Below are 15347 nucleotides of genomic sequence, written 5' to 3'. Positions count from 1 at the left end.
TGAATATTAGTAATGCTGAGGTTGAGAAAAAGCAGTGAAAATGAAAATAAAGTTTGAAATAAATTCCTGAGAAACAACAGAACGAGGAAAGAGTTATGCACAATGTTGAAAATGTCCAAGTAGGTCATACCAAGTAGTAACGGTAAACAGAGATCCTTGTTATACAAGGGCACATAGCACAGACAACGGAGAATCTACAGTAATACATGAGTTGAGTCGGAGACAGAGGCATCTTTATGTGGATATACTCCATCTGAGCAGTGGCTCTATTACCGCAGATTATTTGTGGGATTCCCTCTGCATGTGTGTGTGTGGTAAAGTTGTTAAAGGTGGAGGATATCCATGTTCTTGATGTCTTGAACAAAGAATTGGACAAAACACACAAAGTAAGGAAGGAATGAAGGGATTTATTGAAAATGCAAGTACACTCCACAGTATGGGAGCAGGCCAAAGCATAGGGGTTCAAAGTCCTCATTATAGAATTTGTGCGAGTTTAAATACCTTCTACCTGGGGTACGCTTTATGTAAATGAAGAGGATGAAGTAAAGTTACAAAGTCATTTACTTAGCCTATGCCCTGTGGAGAGGGTATTTCCTGTCATAGCTGCAGTATAATCAGCCTTATGTTCCCTGCCTCCAGACCCTATTTTCATGCCTCAATGTGACAGCGAGAGGAGTCTAATGTTAAAAAAGAAATCCCCAAAGCAAATAAACATCAAAATGTGTTGACTGGCTTTTCTTCTCTGCATCTCGCTTCCCCCAGTCTCTTCACTGTTGGCTCACTCAGTCAGAGGATGAATGATCCACATTCACTTTCTCTGTGGCAGTTGGGTGGAGAGGACTTCAGCTGTCATGAGAAATGTCACCATGATCTTGGTGAAAATGACTAAACTCAAGGTAAGAAAACAGCTCAGGCAACATGGCATCACGACCCACCAATTCTTCCATTTCTATTTTGTTAAATATCATATAACAATTATGTAGCTTTGTTATACTCCTCAAAGGAATTCCTGAGAAGCAGTTTCTACTAAAGAGAGTGTTTTTATTGTGTTCTACATGCCCTAGAGTTTTGCGCTTAAACCACAACAACTGGATTTGTCTATTTTGTTTATTAGTAACATAAATAATGTTATGACAAATGGGATTGGGAAACATTTTCATTTTTAAAATCTTAATAATATCTTGATAATAAGGAATGTTTTGCTCAAAAAACATTTTAGAAAGACTAATATAGTGGTTAGAAGCCTGATTTGGACCTACAGTTAACTAGATTAGAATCCTGACTCTACCACTTTCTACTGGAGTATAATGGGCAACCTAAACTAACTCAGCTTTAAATTAATCACCTAAAAAACAAAGATAATAATATTCCACCAGCTTTTTTTTAAGAATAAAAGGAGATGATGAAAATAAAAGTCACTATAATGTCTGACACATCGTCTGCACCAAATGGCAGTTGTTACTGTCATTATTCTTTTATAGAACAGAAAAATCCAGAAAGTCCTGTAATCTTTCAATTTTTTAGGATTTCTCATCATGGCCTTTGTAACTGGCTTTATCACAAGCAGAGTCCAATTGAGAACAGATGCCTGGCCAAAAAACCAGGTCAAAACTGAGGAGATCTAGGTAACTTCTAGGTATTGTTGTAGGGGAAATGGGTTATTAGTAATTATGGGGGAAGAGAGGCAGATAGTTCAGAATAAAGCTTCAGGCAGGCAAAGAGAGTCATTTCAACAAAGCTATAAATCAATGTTAATGGATACATTTGGTTTCATAAATTATAAATGATTTGAACTCTTTATAGTTATGGTAAAAGCAATTTTGACTAATTTGCATACATTTGCATATATACAAATTCTATAACAACATTGAAAGATAAGTATTATATAACCACCACATTTGAAACATTAAGATACTGAGTACAGAAATGATTCTGGACTGTCCCCAAGATCAGAAGCCAGAAAGTGGCAGAGCCCAGGTTAGAACCCAGATCCGTTTGACTCTATAATCCTACTCTTTGTATTTTTTTCTAGCCTTGGTTTCATAGCAAATACTGAACTCCTAGAGGATGAGAGCAATGGTGTTCCTATGTACCTTTGTGACTATTAGCTGTGGATTTTTTTGCTGCACTGCCCCCCACCTCTCCACTCCCACCCAGTGCTGCTTCCCTGAGGTCAGTTCTGGGAAGCTGCATTGGTGATCATGAGCAGACAGGCACTGACCACTGATTGCAATAGCACTTGCTCTGGCTTGGCTTTGGGTCTGGGGAGGAGGAGAGTGTATTCTTTTCTTAGGGCTGCCTTAATGCAGTTCTACAGACTGGTTGGGTTAAACCAATGGCAATTTTTTTGTCTCATGGTTCTGGAGACTAGAAGTTCAAGATGGAGTTGTTAGCCAGACCATGCTTCCTCTAAACTCTATAAGGAAATGTTCCCTTGCCTCGTGCTGGCTTCTGATTTTTTGCTTCTAACCTTGGCCTGCCTGGGCTAGTAGGTGCACCACTTCAATCTCAACCTTTGTTCTCCACATGACATTCTACCATGTCCCAGTTTTCACATAGCTGTCTTCTTATAAGAACACCAGTCATATTGAATTCCTGGCCCATCCTACTCAAGGATGACCTCATTTTAGCTGGCTACATCTGCAATGATCATATTTCCAAATAATGTCAAATTTTAAGGTTTAGAGGATTAGGACACCAACATTTTTTTCTGGGGGACACAATTCAACTCATAGCAGAGAGAACCTTGCTTCTCTCATTTATATTTTCCAAAATTTGATTTGTTCTATAGTCAGGACTCTTATTGAGAACTTTATCAGAAATATTATCTTTATAGAATACAACAGAATTTCAGAGTCAAGGAAATAAAATGTTTATATTTAAATCATCCTTATAGATATACCTGTTGGTTTCTTCCTAAGATTCATTGAGTATATTGGTAACAGGATGAACAATTAATCAAAGCTAAGTGTACCCAGTAGACTGAGGCATAGTGGAAGTCAAGCCATGACCCTCCCATGTCTCTGTGCCATTGACACACAGGTGTGGTTTCTCTAGAGTTAGATCATTGCCACCCTCATTTTTCCCAGGAAAGTTTCTCAGCCTTTATCCCTTCTCAGTAGAGCAATAGTCAGTCTTTGAGAACACATCAAAATGGTAGAGATCAGGTCTGAGCTGCATTCCAGTCTCATTTTACTATAGAATATTCAGGAAAGAGTCCATGGCCTACAGGCAAAGCAGGTGACCAGCAAGAACAGATGGCATGAATAAGTGACCACAGCAGCCACCTGCAAAGCCATGCTGCCCCGGGCATAGCAGCTGTAAAAATTGCAATAATAAAACGAATCAAGCAGAAATCCACCTCGGCTGCAGCTGCTGTAAAGGAAGTTGACTGGGATGACTCTGGAACTTGGACCCCAAACAGAAAACAGCTGTTCCCATGAGAGGCGCTTGAAATGGCTATTAATTCCATACCATCTAGAAAATTAATGGGAACACAAAGAAACCACCCAAGGCAAATAAAAGTCAAAGAGCTTTCTGATTGTAAAGATAGCTACAGAAGCAAGCAAAGGAGGAAGCTATTTATAGAATGATAAAACCACCACCACCACAACAAATTAATCCTAAAGATCCTCTTTGATGCCAATTCTAAGAATTTTCTGATGGAAAGGCCAAGAATGATCTCTCTGCATATGGCACGAAGGACTCTAAAGGGGCTTAGAGAAGAGGATGAGCTTTGTGTTTAAAATAGTGCTGTGGAATGGTAGTGCAACTATTATCAACTAACATTTTTCTCTGAAACTCCTACAGTAAAATATTTCTACATATAGGTCTTATTCGAACCTCCTTCCCCAAATTGTAGATCACTGGATCCTTTGTGTCTCAGGAATCTGGTCAGGCTCAGTGGGAAGTGGGTGTAGGATAAGGGGGTCAGTCCTCCACAGACTGTGCTTACATAGAACCCAGAGGGTGTGACCCACGTAGTAGGTTCATGGGGAAGAATTTTCCATAAAAATCAGGCAGATCATTCAACTGATTTGTTTGTCAGAGAAGCTAGACAGAGAGGAAAGATCCCAGTATGAAGCAAAAGTACAGCTCTTAGGAAAATGGATGAGAGCAAGTGGATTCTGAGCAGAGGAAAGTCTGGAAGCCTGGAGGGACGCCCTGCCCCTAAGGAAGAAGCTTAACTATTCAATAATCTTAAGCCTCAGGCTGGGCAGCTGAAAATGAGCCAGACTAAACCTGGACTGGAACCTTATCTTTGTGGGTGTGTACAATGTTACCTAAACAGCCCAAATTCTCCTGTCTTTTGTTTGTCTAGCCCATGATTAACCCTTCAAGCATGCATAATGAAATGAGAAAGAGGGAAGAGAGCCAGCTTCACTCCTTTGTGAGTGACAATGACTACCAAGGTGCCTTCAATTCAACCACCAGGTCTTGCAATAGTAAAATCTCATAGCATCTCAAAGATCATCTTTTTGTGTTCATATAAAGGGCCGAGGAATGTGCAGTTAGTTAGCATAAAAAAAAAAAAAAAACTATGTGGACAGTTTTTCAACGCTGATTACAATAAGTTAAATAACTTTCTATTTTCATAGTACTTAATTGTGGAAAGCACAAAATTTTTGGATTCCTTTGTGAGTTCTTGCAGTATTTTCCTGAGGCAGATGGAGAACAAATACCTTCATTGCAGGTGTTCAGATGATCTATTGTAAGAAATTATACTGAGAAGCACCCAGCACATATCTCGATCTACATGAGCACTGCCCTGCACTGATGCTGGGTGGTCCTAAGTAGATGTCCATTGCCTATGAAATCGCAACTGCCTTTTCCACAGCCTTTCAGAACATCTGTCAGTGCTAACCAAACAAATCCTGGTGTAATTAGACGGTCCTAATGTAAATGCTTAATACAAACATGGCATTCTCATCTGATTAGTTTGCTGCTGCCAAAAAAAAGGACGTAATTTAACATTAAGCCTATAATTAGCAAATAGTGTTCTTTTGCTAGGATAAACAAAATCCCTTGCATTTTGACAATAACTTTCATTCAGAATTTAAATTAAAATAACCTAGATACTCATAACCCTACTTTGAACAAAGAAACTCAGTCAATATCATTTAAGTTGCATTCAAAAAGTAAATTCGAATCACTACTTTTCAAGAGTTGATTTTACTGGGAGCTGTTACTTTGTTAAAAATTTGTTTTTAGTAACATGGGAATCTTTATTAGTAACATGGGGATCTTCATTAGTAACATGAAAATTTTCATTCCGCCTTATTTTTATTTTCAGTTTCTTGGTGTATTTTTAGTGGTTGCAGAGTGTATGTCTGTGTATTAGAAAGTTTATGGATTTTATGGTTCACATTAAGATAGCAAAGGTATAAATGGTACAAACAGTCTTAATACGCATCTTCGTCTGGTTCCTTCTATTAAGAAGAAGAGGTACCCAGTGGCTCCATCTTTTATATTCCAAGTCAAGGGAGTCGATTAATCCAGTTTGGATTCTCAATGTCTCAGGGCACTTAGTCCTGTGCTGCTGTTGTACAGGTTTCTGTTGGTGTCCAGGGAAGCTGATAGCCCTTATACAGTGCCACAGATTAGGAGCTGAGCAGAAGGTGTTCTACAGTGCTTAGCAATGACAAGTTCCTGGCATGACCATGAGAGTGAGTGCCTAAGATAGAGTGGGTGGAAAAGGTCCTGTGGAGAGCAGACCAAGCAACTGAGAGTCCAGTGTGTGGGAAGGATCAGCCACATATATACTGAAGTTGCCAAGAATCAAAGCAGAAGAGAGTCTCCTGTTGCATAAAAGGAATGTATATTAGACTACCTGTACTGCTGTAGAAAAGTACCCAAGACTAAATAATTTATAAAGAAAGTCATTTTCACAGTTGTGGAGGCTGGAAGTCCAAGATCAAAAAATCGTGCCTTGTTACTGCATTCTCCAGCAGGGAGGAATGCCGTGTTCTCAGGCAGTGGAAGGAATGAAAGGGCAAGAGAGCTCAACAACTCCTTGTATCCAGCCATTCTACAGCAGCATTAATTCATTCTTGAGGGTGAAGTCCTCTTGACTTAAACACCTCCCAAAAGGCCCCAGCTCTCAACACTGTTGCACTGAGGATTGCTTCCCACACATTAAGTTTGGGGGACATGTTCAGACTACAGCAGAATGATGAGAACTAGTAACTGGAACCAATAGAAATGAATGAAAAAAAAAAAAAAAAGAAGTTGCAAAGAGATTGATTGGATATATGAGATTTAAATCTTGCAAAGCCTTTAGAAGAAAGAGAAGGATCAAAACTCCTAAGGTTATTAAAAAGAAGAAAAATCAGAGAAATCGTGACAGCCAGGAGGAGCCTAAAGAGCTATGACAACGAAATGTAATGTGATAACCTGGATGGGACCCTGGAACAGAAAAAGGACAGTAGGTAACATCTAAGGAAATCTGAATAAACTATGATCTTCAGTTAATAATACTGTATCAGTGTTGGTTTGTTAAGTCATTGCCACTTAGGAATGTAAGATGTCAGTAGTAGAAGAAACTGGGTGTGAGGTATCGGGAGATTCTCTCTGCCAGTTTCTCAATTATACTGTACATATAAAAATGAAGTCTTTTAAAAAAACAAATTAACTAAAATCAAGGATTCAATGAACATGTTAAGAGCAGACTAGATAGAGTTGACAAAAAAATCAGTGAGAAATCAAAATATCAAGACAGATCAGAAGATAATGAGAATAAAGGATAAGGAGACAAAAAGATCTAAAATAAGGATAAGGAGACAAAAAGATCTAAAATAAAGAAGAGGTTAACAAGTTAACAGGCAGGGTGAGAAAGTCTAAACACGAACTTCTGCATGAGAGAAAAAAATGAATGAGGCAGCAATAATATTACAAAAGATAATGGCTTAGAATGTTCCAGAAATGATGAAAGATCTCAATCCTTACATTTAAAATCCCAGTAAAGCCCAAGCAGGTTAAATAAAAAGAAATATATACTAAGACTCTTAGTGAAGCTGTGGGAAATCAAAGAAGATAATCAAAGTAACAGCCTTTAGACTAACAAGTAGCTTCTCTAAGGCATCCACAGCTGTTGAAAGAAAAAAGAAGAATATCTCTGGCGTGCTAAAAGAAAAAAAAAATAAAAGGTGACTGTTAACCTTGAATTCAATGTGCAGAGAAATTATCTCTCAAGAATCAAAGCAAAGGGGGCAGTTTTTTCAGGTAAACAAAGATCGAAAGCATATGCTACTTTAGGTCTTGGTCTCTTTTCATTGGTTAAATTGTATAATTAAACGAGGATGTGAGAGAAATTACCACCCCTAAATCTTTGGAGTCTTTGATGATTTTCCTAGCTCTTACAGTATCCCCTAACAAGAGAGATATAGAGATGCACGCTGTGCTGCTGTTTGGTAGATAGGGAGCTCCAGGAACCTCTCACTGGCTCTGTACACCTTTGGTCTTAGTCTGTCAGCAGAGACAACAGCGTAGAGATGCTGCCTTCCCCTAAAGATGTTAATTCCAAATGTGCATTTGGGAGCTGTAAAAGCAACCATAAAATGGAGTTGAAGCCCTTTAGCTTTTCCAGAAAGCTAAAGTGAAAACTCTAGTTTTCTCCTGATGCCCATAAGACCCAAGTAAAATTGGTGGTATGTGGCAGTGTTTGGGGGTTCCAGGAATTAGATGAATTAGGTGAGACATGGTGCCTGACAGTTCTTAAATGATTTGATATTTTTATTGCATTGAAGAATTTCCCTAGTAGGAGGCTTTAGGGTCCTTTGAATACGGCTAGGAAAATTTCACAGGTCATCACACATAGTGGATACATTGCAAGGTTCATTCTTAAGTCCACCCTGCCTTCCTTTTATCAGGTTCTTTGATGCTAACTATTTCAGGACTGGGAATTGAGACAGAACTGAAACTATTTATTATGGTGGCTCAAGACAGACTTTCATTCCCCAGACCTGAAATTCTTTTTTTTAGTTTTGATTTGCTTCCAGGAAACTAATGCTCAATTGACTCATGGCTTTGACTCGACATTTGTTACTCTAGAGTATGGAACATTTCTTAATTTTTATGGCAGAAGCATTGTAATCTCCCAAAGTCTCACCATAAATAGGAACTTGATTTTGGAGAAGCACAAGTGGGAATTTAATTAACTAATATAGTTGCCTCATTCACAGAGTGCTACATTCCTCCCCAGGTTTACTGATGGGAATTGTCACTATCAACTGCCTTATTTTTTGCCTGGAACGAATTCCAGCTTTCTCTTATTTTACTAATGGGCTTTTAACCTGTACTATTGTTAACCTGAGTCAGTTAGGGTTTATAAATGCAAGCAACAGAAATGAATATTAATAGTAAGGGAAATTTATCGGAATATTATTAGATGCGTTCATAGAGTAATTAGGTTACTAGACTCCATTTTTGGAAAACATGTTGGAATCAACGAGCTCTGGAGAACTAGGTAGAAGGGATGACAGGCATCTCAAAGAACAGAGTGTCTGAGTCCACCATAGTTTGCAGTGTAAGAGTTAGTATGCACTCAGAAATTATCATTGTTTTTGTCAACCATGATGTTTATTTAATCCCATCAAACTTCTAAACAGAGCAAAAATTAGATTTTACATACAGCATACATTATTGGTAATTGCTCCATCAAATTTTTTGCAGTTTTATTGCAAGTTTATTTTTGACAACATCTTTAAAGGGACTTTTGCATTCAAATGTTTCAATCAGTACACTAAGAGACAAGAGAACAAACATTTAAGAGAGTAAGAATTGTGTTATTTTAAAACCAGTAATAATTAGGCTACCTATAAGCATGACCTTTTCAAATCAGCTTATAAATATTTCGAAAGTAAGAAATTGAGTGGTAATTGCAACATGAGCTACTTAAACTTCTGTTAAAAAAATTAACTATAGGTTATATCTCATTAAAAGTACATTAGAATACCCTGGGGACAATTTTCTGGCTTAGGAAGCAAATGTCTTTATTAGTTTTGTAATAGGAAGCAAAGTTGAGTTATCCAATACCTAAAGCTAGACACTTTCTAGTGTCTATCACCACTGGAAAAGCTTTTACAAACTGAGTTCAGGATCAAAAGAAGTGAAAAACTTTGTAAATAAGAAAAAAAATTAAGAGTGAAGATTTGAGGAATTAAGGATAATGTGTAAGGACAAAGGAGACCAGAAGAACAGGATACCCCAGATCTTAAGAGTAAGCAAATAATTCACTATTCCTCTTTTCTTTGTCTGCCAAGAATATATCAGGTAAAGTGGTGGATACAAATTAATCCCCTAGCTGGTAACTTCACAAGGTGAAATACTCCATGCAAAACTTCAGAGGCTTCTGCTATAAGAAACAATTTCTTTCTACTAGAAAAAAAGAGTGAAACCCTTGAGTTGCTTGTATTATAAGGAGCTATATTTAGGAATGTCTTGTAAATGGATAGATAATTACAAGAGGTTGTTTTGGTTGACTGAAGAAAAGTCAGACAACTCTAAATTTGGACTGAGTTAATAAAGAATAATTTTTTCCCCAAGTTCTTTCTGTGGTACCATTTGTTTGAGTGACTTGAATTTGACAATTTCAGAACAGATAAGAAGTGTATCCACATCTTAGTGGCAGCAGTGCTCAGGAGATGGTGATGACAGGAATTAACAGGCGAAATTAAGACCGCATATGGTAGCTCATACCTGTTAATCCCAGGGATTTGGGGTCCAAGGCAGGAGGATTGCTTGATGCCAGGGGATTGAGACAAGCCTGGGCAACAGAGCAAGACCCCATCCATAGGAAAAAAAAAAAAACTTAGCCAGGCATGGGAGGCTAAGGCCGGAGGATCACTTGAGCCCAGGAGTTCCAGGCTGCGATGAGCCAAGATCAAGCCACTGCACTCCAGCCTGGGTGCCAGAATGAGATGTAGACTCAAAAAATAAAAAAATAAATAAATAAAAAACATATTTTTTTTCAAAGCCCAAATCGTCTTCCCACAGTTGTAAAACTAGTTTATGGCCAATGGAGAAGGTGAAAAACTGAAGCACAGCTTTGTAAACAAATTCAGACTAATTCTATGATCCTAATAGCTGTCAGCCTCAGATTTCCATTCTAAGAAATAAAAGTGTTAAATAATCTCTGAACACCCTTTGGATTTATGTGTCTGTGCTTGCAGTTTAACTCACTAAAAATGAATTATCTCATTATGAAAAAATATTGTTACATATTTTGTTTTAACCTGTTTTTTCTTTTTGGTCTAATATTGTTGAACTTCACACTTATGTTCTGTTAACACTAGAGGTCAGGCTAAGAATAGTCCTGTTTCTTATATTATGAACCACGTAAGATATTATAGATACTTTAGATATTTGGACTTTTTTTTAGTTAGAACTTTTGAATTTCCATTATAATTGTTACATTACTCATTCACACCTTGTCAACCATAAAGGTAATGAAAGTTTTTTTCTAAACACTAAAAAAAACTAAAAGAATAAAAAGTATACCTTTGTTGTGTGTGCTAATATTACAAATAAAAGTTCAACAGATTTTTAAGTAAATCAACAACTTACATTTTCTTCACCTAAATATACCATTATTATCTACGTTTTCCTAACTTACTCATTTATTTTTCTTTTACTTTTTCATATTTTATCCCCCTGCAGAATTACAAGCACTATGACAAAAGTAACAATTTACCACAACCTTGAAATAACCTTGAAAATCAAACAAAAGCAAAAATAAAGATGCAAAATTAATAGCATCACTTTAAGTAAGCTTAAGGCTCTAGGTAGCCTTTTGAACTTGTCAGGAATTTAGGTGAACCTTATGCATAACCAATCTCACACCCAAATGCACACAGAAATAGACTTAATATCATTTTACAGAGAATTAGTAAATTCTTTGATGTCACACTTGGTAATCTAAAGTAAAGCCGGGAAAGGTATGAAAATGTGATTAAAACTCAGAAGAGGAGGTAAGAAAACATTAAGCTAGGGCTTATGGGCCATACTAGGTAGAACTGGTCTCTACACAAATATAAACAGATAAAATATACTCTTTGCATTTCAGAAATAGAGAACTTCTAGCTATTGGGGGAAAAATAAATAAATGCATCGTGTGTGTGTTTGTGTGTGTGTGTCCCATTCATTCATTTAGTTCACTCGTGCCTATTCGCAACTAAGTCTTTTCCTTTAGGCAGCGTAAGATATGCATGTAAATCTTCAAGAAATTTTTACCCCCTAAAACAGATGGTTCTTCAAGAAATTACTATATCTTCAAAGAACCAATGTTATCAACCATCTCCCTAAAAGAAAGTCTTTGCCTGAAGAATCACTAGATAAAAATCAAGATACCCTGCAGAGGACGGGGGGGATTTTCCTAATAAGGTTGTTGTGTTGAGATAAATGCACTGAGCTGCAGGTAGAGGACCAGCTTTCCCGATGAATCATTTCCAGCATGTCCTGACCAGGCTCTGCACTCTCTTAGCACTCAGGGGCTGGCCAGCCTGGCATCCAGGCTGTTTGGATCAATTGATTGACTCAATTGACCTTTTATATATATTTTTTATTGTTTCCACAATTTTATTGTTTCCCAAATTCCCCATCAGTGTTCCATTTTCTCCAGAGCATCTTTCCACATCAGACACGTGGAATACCTTTTCATCTATGGAAAATGAAGACTCCTCACACGTAGAGCTTGGAGGTGAAGGGTTAAGAACAGGTCAGCTATTCCCATATTATTTCTGTTTCTGCCTAGTGAACAGGTGAAACCCCTACATTCACCTATGTCTTTTTCTTTTTCCAGAAGACCTCTGCATTCTCTCTCCTAATGGCATGGTTATAATAGTACTCCCCGTTTTTTAAGTCAAGAGTTCGTTTCTCAGTACTGCATTCACTCTTTTTTTTTTTTTTTTCCTTTGAGATGTAGTTTCGCTATTATTGCCCAGGTTGGAGTGCAATGGCGCTCGCGCAACCTCCGCCTCCTGGGTTCAAGCAATTCTCCCTCAGCCTCCCGAGTAGCTGGGATTACAGGCATGCGCCACCACACCCAGCTAATTTTGTATTTTTAGTAGCGACAGGGTTTCTCCATGTTAGGCTGGTCTCGAACTCCTGACCTCAGGTGATCCGCCTGCCTTGGCCTCCCAAAGTGCTGTGATTACAGGCGTGAGCCACTGCACCTGACCTGCTTTCACTCTTCACCAACCATACCATATACAAGTGAGGCACTTTTCATTATCTTCGTCCTCTTGATCCTAAGCTGTTCTTCCCCCCAGGCTTTCTGAACCACAGGGTGGTTATGCTCCTGCCTCTAACTTGGAACAGCCTGGTCCATACCTCCCTAATGAAAAGAATGTGATTGTGCCATCCAGAGCTCACAGTAGAAGCAGATAGCAGCACCAAAAAAACACACATTTTTTTTTCTCTGTATTGCATCCTTGCCTAGCAAGATTAGTTTTGAGTAATTTTGGAAAATATCAAGTTGGATTGTTGACATGAACATCCAAATACGTGTCAAGAAAGAAGCAAGTTAAATATATTCTTTGCCATTCTGCTCCTGATTATACTCTAGAAGGCACAGCACTGATAGAAATCATAAGATGTTCAGCTGCCTTAGCATTATTAAGAAGGGATGACATTACGCAAATGTGATTCGTATATTCTTCATCTGTAAAAATATTCATTGCTGGGTTCTCTTTATATATATATATATTTATATGTTTATGAAAAGTGGCTTGGAATTTACTTATTACCAAAAAGTAAATCTACTGCAGTGGTTTACCATTTAAGAAGATCTTGCTGCGGATCTGTTTAGTGAGGTGAAAAAATCTCTTATTATTTATTTATTCTCTGGATATGTAGAGGATATGGGTTTTCGATACATTTATATAACATGAATTATATAAATACAACATTTTGCATTACTAAAAGAGATAGGTTAACAAAATAAAGGTGTAATCTATTGAATGCTGCCAAGTATCCAGATCCACATCAAATATATCATCAAATTTTCAAAACAAAGGAAACAGGTTCTTATATGATTCTCAGTTTATAGGGAGTGGTACTGAAGCTTAGAGATTAACTCATTCACCTACAATTACAGTGAGTATAGTGCTAGGCAGAGCTGGGATTCAGAAACTTCTTCTATCTGACTGTGGAAGGCCAAGTTTGAAACCCCTCTGTTTATCTCTCTCTCTCTCTTTCTCTTTCTCTCTGTCTCTCTCTCTCTCTCACACACACACACACACACATTCAAATAGAAGACTTTTCAAAACACTGATGGCAGTTGTGGCTGCGTAGAAAAAGAACTCTCAGTCCATCACCTTCCCTGCCATTCCAGGTGCACGTACTTAAACCAAAGATGACAGAACAGGGTAAACTGCTAGTGGGCAACATAAAAACACCAAGGGTTTTTTTTCTTATAAGGAAATTTAATGAATATGAATGTAATTGAAATTTTTTGATAAGGAAATTTTCTTTTCTTATTTTTTTTTTTAGAGAGAGAGAGTCTCACTCTGTTGCCCAACTGAAGTGCAATGGTGTCATTACAGTTCAACCTTGAACTCCTGGGATCAAGTGATCCTCCCTCCACTACAGCCTCCTAAGTAGCTAGGACCACATGTCTGCACCAGCACACCTAATTTTTGTTTGTTTGTTTTTGTGTAGAGATGAGGTCTCACTCTGTTGTTCAGGCTGGCATCAAACTCCCTGCCTCAGGCGATCCTCCTGCCTCAGCCTCCCAAAGGGCTGGGATTATAGGTGTGAGCCACTGCGCTCCTGACTGAAATTTTCTGTTTGCATTGGAAAAACAGAACATGCTAATGCATAACAATTTGGGAACTGGAGGAAAGGAGAAAGGCAAAAAGTCACCAAAAATATTACTGTCAACAATTCTATTTTTGAGGTTTTTTTTTTTTTTCAAATCTAGTTGTTTTCTTTCCAATAGAGATGTAATCATGGTTTAAAAAATTGCATTCTGATGTTGTATATTCTTTGTAAACACCTTAAATTATGGCATATTCATTCTCCAATGTTATTTTCAATAAGTTAAATTTACTCAGTTTTAAAAGTTAGTTTCTTCAACATTTTATTTTTATACTTTATTTCAAACTCACAGAAGAATTACAAGCATGGTACAAAGAACTATTGTACACCACTTACCAAGATTTCTTACCAAGCTTCACCATTTGTTACGTTTTGTCCCATATGATTTATCATTCACTCAATGTCTCTTCTCCCTTTCTCTTCCTCTTTCACTCCTTTTCTCCTATTCTTGTGTTTCCCCAACACCTGACCAAAAAAGTGGGTTGTGAAACCTTTAATTTTTGCCAGTTCCAGAGCTGAGTAATAGATCCAGGGTAGTTATTTTTTATTTTTCATTTTACAAGTGAAAGTGAACATATGTGTAAAGATCATTTTAAATATTTTCTTTGTAAATTCTTCATCTTTTTGCTCATATTTCTATTGCTTTTTTTCTCTTCCCCTGGTTTTAAATATTCCTTGTATTATTAATATTAGTTCTTTATCTGCTATATGTACTGCAAAGTATTTTCTTTCAATTTGTAATTTGTCTTTTAACTTTGCTTATGGTGATCTGGCCATATAAAAGTACTCTATTATTTGTTTTATTTGATTAAATTTATAGATTATTCTTTTATTATCCTCATATTTTCAGTGTTATTTAGAACATTTTTTCTGTACTCAAATTATACAGGTACTTATTCTTTTATAATTAATAATTTCAGGGGTAGATATTTTGAGAATATGTAAAATTCAGTTACTCAACACATTTTAGGTCTATTTATATCAATATAAAATCATAGTTTCCTCTTTTAATAAGTGAGCTGAAATATGCTACTATGATTAGTTATGTGATGCTTATATTGTAGTACACTGGCTTTTGTGCCTTTTTGACATGTCCCCATCATTATTTGGGTGCTTTCATGCTTTCTGGCACCCACACAAAAATGCCATATGTCCCAGCCTTGGATTCAGTCACTTCTTCAAAGAGCCGTGGTTGCTTTAGGTGGAGAATGTTCACTTCTCTCTAGATGTCATCCTCATTCCAGCAGCTTCAACTAATGACTCTGGGCCACCACGGCTGCCTCCCCTTTGTAGAATGGTCATCTGCCTTGTTCTGCCGCACTAAAGAGCTTGCAATGAATCAGTCTGGAAGGAAAAAAAGAGACAATGGAGGAAGAGGAAACAAAAAAGAAAAAGAAAGTAGAAAAAAGTTAGTTCATTTATTTTCATACTTTACATTTTTTTGCTATAAAGGTTTAAACCTATTAGTTTTCTTTTGATCATTGCTTTGAATATATAAAATATGTAGTCTATTTTTATCATTATGTTAAGAT

The 15347-nt window shown here is 37.2% G+C and overlaps 1 long non-coding RNA gene across 2 annotated transcripts in view; it reads right to left on the bottom strand.

Annotated features, from left to right (window-relative positions):
- Positions 1 to 13928: 13928 nt before the first annotated feature.
- Positions 13929 to 15347, bottom strand: part of LOC105482224 (uncharacterized) — a 47295-nt gene continuing 45876 nt past the window's right edge. For both annotated transcript variants that reach the window (XR_987461.3, XR_987460.3), the window contains exon 3: positions 13929 to 15159. This is a non-coding gene — a long non-coding RNA (uncharacterized lncRNA). The remainder of the gene's footprint in view (positions 15160 to 15347) is intronic.

This window comes from Macaca nemestrina, chromosome 8 (assembly GCF_043159975.1).
Source record: "Macaca nemestrina isolate mMacNem1 chromosome 8, mMacNem.hap1, whole genome shotgun sequence".
Lineage (NCBI taxonomy): Eukaryota > Metazoa > Chordata > Mammalia > Primates > Cercopithecidae > Macaca > Macaca nemestrina.
Note: the sequence above shows the minus strand (reverse complement) of the source record. Positions and strands in the feature narration are given on the sequence as shown.